Raw genomic sequence first — 6,899 nt, forward strand, 5'->3', positions numbered from 1 at the left:
TACCTTTCCTTAAATTCCACCTCTATACTACAATATGCTTGAGGTCCATGCAAAAAAGTAGCTACCTTTTATATAGGAAATGGATGATTAAGTCTTTGGTGTTGTAAAAGCAACTTCATTTAAACATAACCACCCCCACCACCAAAAAAAGAGGAAAAAAAAAAAAGTAATGAAAATAATAAGGGAAAAACCCAAGACACACTTCCTAGGGGAGAAAGGAAAACAAAACAAAACAAACAAAAAAAAAACCATCATGTAATTTCTCTCCTTGACGGAATGTATTAAATAAGCAAACACCACCAACAAGCAAAACAAGTACTACAATGTAAAAATATTAAAAAAAAAAAAAGAAAACCCTCTCACATGCATAAATGAAAGATTGCACACAAAGAGCTCACATCTGTTCAAGCTTCAATAGTAAATATTCTGTATTAGCAGGATATTTTGCTTCATTTATTCAAGTATTTTAAAAATATCCTTGAATAAAGTTATACAAATTTTTCCACAATTATTTTCTATATTCCATAATAGCTCAATTTTTGTATATCATATGGTTTTATTACAACTAAAACATTTTCTATCAATATTTCTAAGTGGTCACCATTGGTATGAAGATATGAAATTTATTTTTATATATTGATCATGCATCTGGCTCTCTTGCTGGACTCTGCTAGTCAAGGTTGGTTGAATTTGAAGATTTATATAAGTTATCAACATCTGAAAGTGACATGTTGTGATGTATTCACCAATTCTTTCCAGTCACCTAGCATCAGAAGAGGTTTCTCTCCTGTTAGGTCTCCAATTCCCTTAATAAGGAGCAGACACTTGGTTTTTCTAGACTCTTGTACAGATGGAACACAGATTTTGAAAGGGACATTAGTAAAGTCAAAAAACCACTACGAAGCATCATTCCAGAGAGATAGAAAACAGACTGGCTTGTGGCAGACGTTCTTGCACGAGTACCCAGGGCTCACACTGGGAGGGCTGGCCCTACTCACTGCAGTGTCTCCGACAAGAGTGGGGACAGAGCTAGCCCCACTACAGACACCTGCTGTATGATGGGGGTACATCGGTTTCCAATTATATGGTTTCTAAATTTGTATCTGTTGCCAACGTTAGAGACTCAGTAGGCTACCTAGTATTGTTAATAAGTTATTTAATAAGCTAGATGTGGTTTTTATAGGTTTTAAAACAGAGTTATAATTCACATTTGTTGTTGTCTTTTTGCAATGGCCAAGACTTCAACTACTAACTTGGAAGGTAGTAGTCATGGTGGAGATCATGATGTTGTTCTCAAACCTAAACAAAATACAAAGCAGATGCTACTGATTGTCTACCTGATTTCAAGTCTGTGTTTTCCTTTCTACCAGAACCCAATTTTGTTTACAGAGGCAAAAGTGCAGCTGCCCTTCCAACCAAAGGTGGTCGTGTAACACAGTCAAGCCAACAGAATGTGACACAAGGTCCCCGTCTAAACTTTCAGAATGCCCAGCAGGCTAGGTTCCACATCTCATTGCCCTTCTCTCTACCTGCTTCTTCCTGCTGGAAGAACCTGGACCATGGTTACCTAGAGAAACAAAAGCCACCTTTAAAGGATGGGGGAGGGGGAAGCTGGATATGTAAGATGATCACCAAGTCAGAAAGCCACAAGAGGCCTAGAACATTGAAATTTTGTGAGGACATGCACCAGAGCTGTACTGCCCACCTCTGGACTTATGCTATGAGGAAAAACCAATCCCTTGTGTGTTTACCACTGTTTTTTTGGTTTCTTTTACACATTCCTAAGTAACACAGCATCTAAAATTTTGCTAAGTATGATGTTTATTACGAATTTTTGGTTGGTATCCATCATTAAGTCAACATTTCTTCCTTAGATTCTAGATCATTATAGATACCTACTTTCTGGTGTCTCCAGAATCGTTGTGCAGGAGGAGGAGCCAGCAGTCATGCTCAGGTCACCATCTCAGCTAGAACGAGAAGTCTTCGACTTAATGCATGAAACATTCCTACAAGTATATTTCTTTAACTATGTATACATACCTTAAGGATAAGGAATACACCAGAGGGTGTGTGTGTGTGTACATATACATCTATTTTCTTCCTTCCCTTAAATACTGTACACACAATTAGAGCCTACCAAATTCCAAACCTTCTATTAGTCTTACAGGAAACCACAAAAATGAGCATAATACCATTTTACCACTGTAATACAGAAAAGAAAATAAACTGTCTGGTATAACATGATTCAAGTCTTAGGAATTTTTTTTTTTTAAAAGAAAGCAACTTTAACTGGCACTACCTAGAAATGTCTAATAGTTGGGGCACTGGGGCGGCTCAGTCAGTTAAACATCTGACCTCAGCTCAGGTCATGATCTCACAGTTCGTGGGTTCAAGCTCTGTGCTGACAGCTCAAAGCCTGGAGCCTGCTTCAGATTCTGCATCTCCCTCTCTCCTCTGCCCCTCCCTTACTCAACAGTCTGTCTCTCAAAAATGAATCAGTGTTAAAAATAAATAAATAAAAAAGAAAAGTCTAATAGAATGGTACTTGAAAATTCTAGCTCAAGATGGTAATGTAGGAAAATCTTGACCTCCCCTCTTTCCATGAATAAGCTGAATCAACAGCTAAGCAAATCCTACATATCAGACAAATGGCAGAGGGGGGGGCACATTAAAGCATGTAGGAGTAGCTGAGACCATCTCAGACACACAGACACAAAATCAGGAGGACAATTGAAACCTGGAGCTTCTCCCTGAGGAGCTAAGGGTTTCAAGCCCACATTGGTCACATCAATGTTCAACACCTGCACCTGAGAGACAAGTCCCCAAATTGCTGAGCTTTGAAAACCAATAGGGTACATGTCCATGTCCACAAGACCAACAAGGCTATAGAGAGCTGAGAAACACCTCTTAAAGAGCTCACACATGCAGACTTACCCATCACAAGGACCAGTGCAGAGGCAGTGAATTTAGAAGAGCCCAAACTTTATGTAAACAATGCTTATTTGATTATCTTAAACACCGGTGCAAAGTGCAGGCATCTAATTTAACACACATCAAGGAACATACTGGGGTACTCTCTGGGAACAGAGGCTGGCGTGCCTTATCTGCACTCTCCTTCTGCCTCACTCCAGCTCACCATTATCTCCTGGAAAGGAATAATTACCCTCTCCTCATCCCCAATTTTGTAGCTGTCAGCAGGGGACATTTCTAGATCACCTGGTTCTAGTAGCCAGTGGGACTTAATGCTTGCAGTCCCCTAGGACTGTGTATGTTTACATACTATAAAAAAATTTTTAGAGAGCATGAATGGGGGACGAGGAGGGAGAGGGAGAATCTTAAGCAGGCTCCATGCCCAGTGCCAAGGCTGTAGCACAGAGCTCAATCCCGTGTCCTTGAGATCATTACCTGAGCCAAAGTCAAGTATCAAATGCTTAACCAACTGAACCAGTCAGGTGCCCTATGTTTGCATACTTTAAAAGCTGCTGACTAAGTAAAAACAAAAAATAAAAAGTAAAAATAACAAAAAATAATAAAAGCTATTGCCTGAGGATCTGGCTGAAGGTCTGGCTTCCAATCAACCTGAATGCAGATGCTAACTGAGATCCTATTCTTTGGGAAACTTACAGGTTTTGACATACCCTCAATGACTGGGAGCCACTAGCAATAAAATAGGCTGCATGGGTAATCACAAAGGTTTGAGAGAGAGCAGGGCAGGGCTGAACAATAAGTTTCATCCCCTAAACAAGGTCACTCCTCCAGGCCTGGGAGAGGTGACTGTTTTATCAAATACACAGAAACCAACACAGAGTCAAACCAAGAAACAAAATGAAGATACAAAGAAATGTGTTCCAAATTGAAGAACAAGATAACACCAACAACAGCAACAACAAAAAGTCCTTAATACAGAAATAAATGATTTACTTGATAGAGAATTCAAAATAATGGCCATGAAAAATCTCACAGAACACAGGTGAAAAGTGGATGAACAGAATGAGAACTTTAACAAAGAAAATATGGAACATTTGGGGTGTCTGGATGGCTCAGTTTGTGGAACATCTATCTCTTGATTTCAGCTCAGGTCATGATTCTAGGGTCATGAGATTGAGCCTTGTGTCTTGCTCTGCACAGAGTGTGGAGCCTGCTTGGGATTCTCTCTCCCTCTCATTCTCTCTCTAAAAGAAAATGAAAAAAAAAGAAAAAGAAAAAGAAAATATAGAAAGACCAAAAGGAAGTCACAGAGCTGAAAAATACAATAACTAAACTGGAAAATGCACAGTAGGCATTCAACAGCAAATTAGATGAAGCAGAAGAAAGGATTAGTGAACTTAAAGAAAAGGCAGCGGAACTCACCCCATCAGAGGAGAAAAAAAAAAATGGAAAAAGGAAAATAATGGAAGATGCCTTAGGGACTCTTGAGACAACATTAAGTGGACCAACATTTGCATTACAGGAATCTCAGAAGAAGAGAGGCAAAACAGAGCAGAAAACATATTTGAAAAATAATGGATGAAAGCTTCCCTCACCTAGTAAGGGAAACAGACATTTCAATCCAGGAATCCCAGATAGTTGCAAAAAAGATGGATCCCAAAATATCTACACCAAGCACATTATAATTAAAATGTCCAAAGTTAGAAGCTGGGAAGACAGGAGAGTAGGAGAACCCCAATCTCACTGCATCCCACAGATACAACTCAGTACCACTGACATCCGTGTAAGTAGCCCAGAAGGGGCTGGGTGGCTCAGTCAGTGAGTTGTTGACTCTTGATTTCGGCTCAGGTCATGATGTCACCATTTATGATATTGAGCCACATGTTGACAGCACAGAGCCTGCTTAGGATTCTCTCTCTGCCCTTCCCCTGCTCATACTCTTTCTCAAAATAAATAAACATTTAAAAAAAAACAAAAACAGAAAACTAAGTTAAGACTAGGAGAACAAACTCCACAGCTACAGGTAGGGAATAATCTACACTGGAGAGGGTAGGAGGGTGAAGATGTCATTCAGGAGAGAACCTCACCTTGGCTGTCCCTGACAGAAAGGGAGCCAGCAGCGTGGTGAAGAATGAAAAAAAGACTTTCATGTGGGGGAGACTGCACACAAAAGACAAATCCCCATGACCTTTGGTTCTAAAACAAGAAGGGCAGGAGACACCACAGACCTGGGACTTGGAGCAGCTCAGAGGCTATGAATAATAGCTCAAGTCTGCAATAAAAAGTGGCCTCCAATAAAACTACATTGCAACAGATGCAAAAGAAACAGAATGAAAAGGATAAAAAAGTGGAAGAAGCAGAGCCTAAAGAATCTGTGGTGGAAAAAGCACTGGACTGATGTGTGGTAGGGAAGATGGAGCATTTACTGAAGTGGAAGGGATTTACAGATGCTGACAATACTTGGGAACCTGAAGAAAATTTAGACTGTCTTGCTACTTCTCAAAAAGCTGGTAAAGAAAAAGATAGTATAAAAAGAAGGCCTTTATCTGACAGTGAATCTGATGATACAAAATCAAAGAAAAGATAGGCTGCTGATAAACCGAGTTTGCCAGAGGTCTTGATCATGAACAAATAATTGGTGCCACAGACGGCAGTGGAGAATTAACGTTTCTCATGAAATGAAAGAATTCAGCAGAGGCAGACTCGGTGCTGGCAAAAGAGGCAAATAGTAAATATGAAGTGTCCTCAAATTGTAGCTGCTTTTTATGAACTTGGCACTCTTGTCCAGAAGATAAAGCTCATTGTTTGCATTGCTTCATATAAATACATAATATATAATATACAATATATAATAGAGGAAATCTAGGTCTTCATTTTTTAATTTACTCATGTGAAAAATAACATTCTAATGAAAATCAATTTTGATATGTTTATTTTGAAGTAGTATTAGGGGACTGTTGGGGGGTCTGCATCTATAGCGCTGGTGACTTTGAACAAATAAAGGAAACAACTACAGAAAGCTTTCATCAGAAAAGAGGATTTGAGACCATGGTATATTATTCTCCTGCATTAGAAAACATCTTCTCTAAATGTTGGGGGAAATCTTTATAGTCGTTAATCAGAATGTGTTCAACTCCTGCATGCCTATGGACCATTCTGGGTTTTTTGTTCAATTGGGATCTTTTTGTGTGTATGCTTAAAATATGTATGTAAATGGTTTTCTTTTCTTTCTCTTTTTTTTTCCAGATTCACCAAAACATAAACAGCATTTTATAACCACAGATGAGCCTGTGTTTGAGATGCCATCATTTTCAGCAACATAAATAAATCACTTAAATTGAAATTTTTGATGAAGCCTTAAGCTTTCAAATTTTATAACTGGAAAATTTAAATATAATGTAAACGTAGGGCACATGGATGGCTCAGTTGGTTAAGCTTCCAATGTTTGATTTCAGCTCAGGTCATGATCTCAGGAATAGTGGGATTCCCACTAAGCATGAAGGCTTAAGATTCTCTCTCTCTCTCTCTCTCTCTCTGATAAAAAGTTTCCCGGACAAGGGGCACCTGGGTGGCTCAGTCAGTTAAGTAACTGATTTCTGGTCAGATCATGATCTCACAGTTCGTGAATTTAAGCCTTGACGGCAAGCCTAGACCCAGTTTCAAGTTCTGTGTCTCCCTCTGTGTCTCTCAAAAATAAACATTTGGAAAGAAAATCTTTTTTAAAGAGTGGGTAGCCACCTGTGTGGCTCAGTCGGTTGAGCATTCAACTTCAGTTCAGGTCATGATTTCACAGATCCTGGGTTCAGGCTCTGGGCTGATAGCTCAGAGTCTGGAGGCTCCTTTAAATTCTGTATCTCCATCTTTTGCTGCCCCTCCCCTGCTCAAGTTCTATCTCTGCCTCTCAAAATGAATAAACGTTTAAAAATTTAAGAGGTTCCCAGACAAACAGAAACTAAAGGACTTCATAACCA

At 39.3% G+C, this 6,899-nt stretch overlaps 1 protein-coding gene and 1 pseudogene across 1 annotated transcript in view; one reads left to right on the plus strand and one right to left on the minus strand.

Annotated features, from left to right (window-relative positions):
• The window catches only part of FAM160A1 (family with sequence similarity 160 member A1), a 265,800-nt gene that overhangs the window by 245,572 nt on the left and 13,329 nt on the right, over positions 1 to 6,899 (minus strand). The window contains exon 2 of the mRNA XM_029940163.1: positions 1,900 to 1,967. The gene's annotated coding sequence lies outside the window, so the exon portion shown is untranslated. The remainder of the gene's footprint in view (positions 1 to 1,899; positions 1,968 to 6,899) is intronic.
• The window catches only part of LOC115301123, a 63,300-nt pseudogene that overhangs the window by 49,500 nt on the left and 6,901 nt on the right, over positions 1 to 6,899 (plus strand).

The sequence above is a fragment of the Suricata suricatta genome, chromosome 1 (genome assembly GCF_006229205.1).
Source record: "Suricata suricatta isolate VVHF042 chromosome 1, meerkat_22Aug2017_6uvM2_HiC, whole genome shotgun sequence".
In the NCBI taxonomy this organism is placed as follows: domain Eukaryota; kingdom Metazoa; phylum Chordata; class Mammalia; order Carnivora; family Herpestidae; genus Suricata; species Suricata suricatta.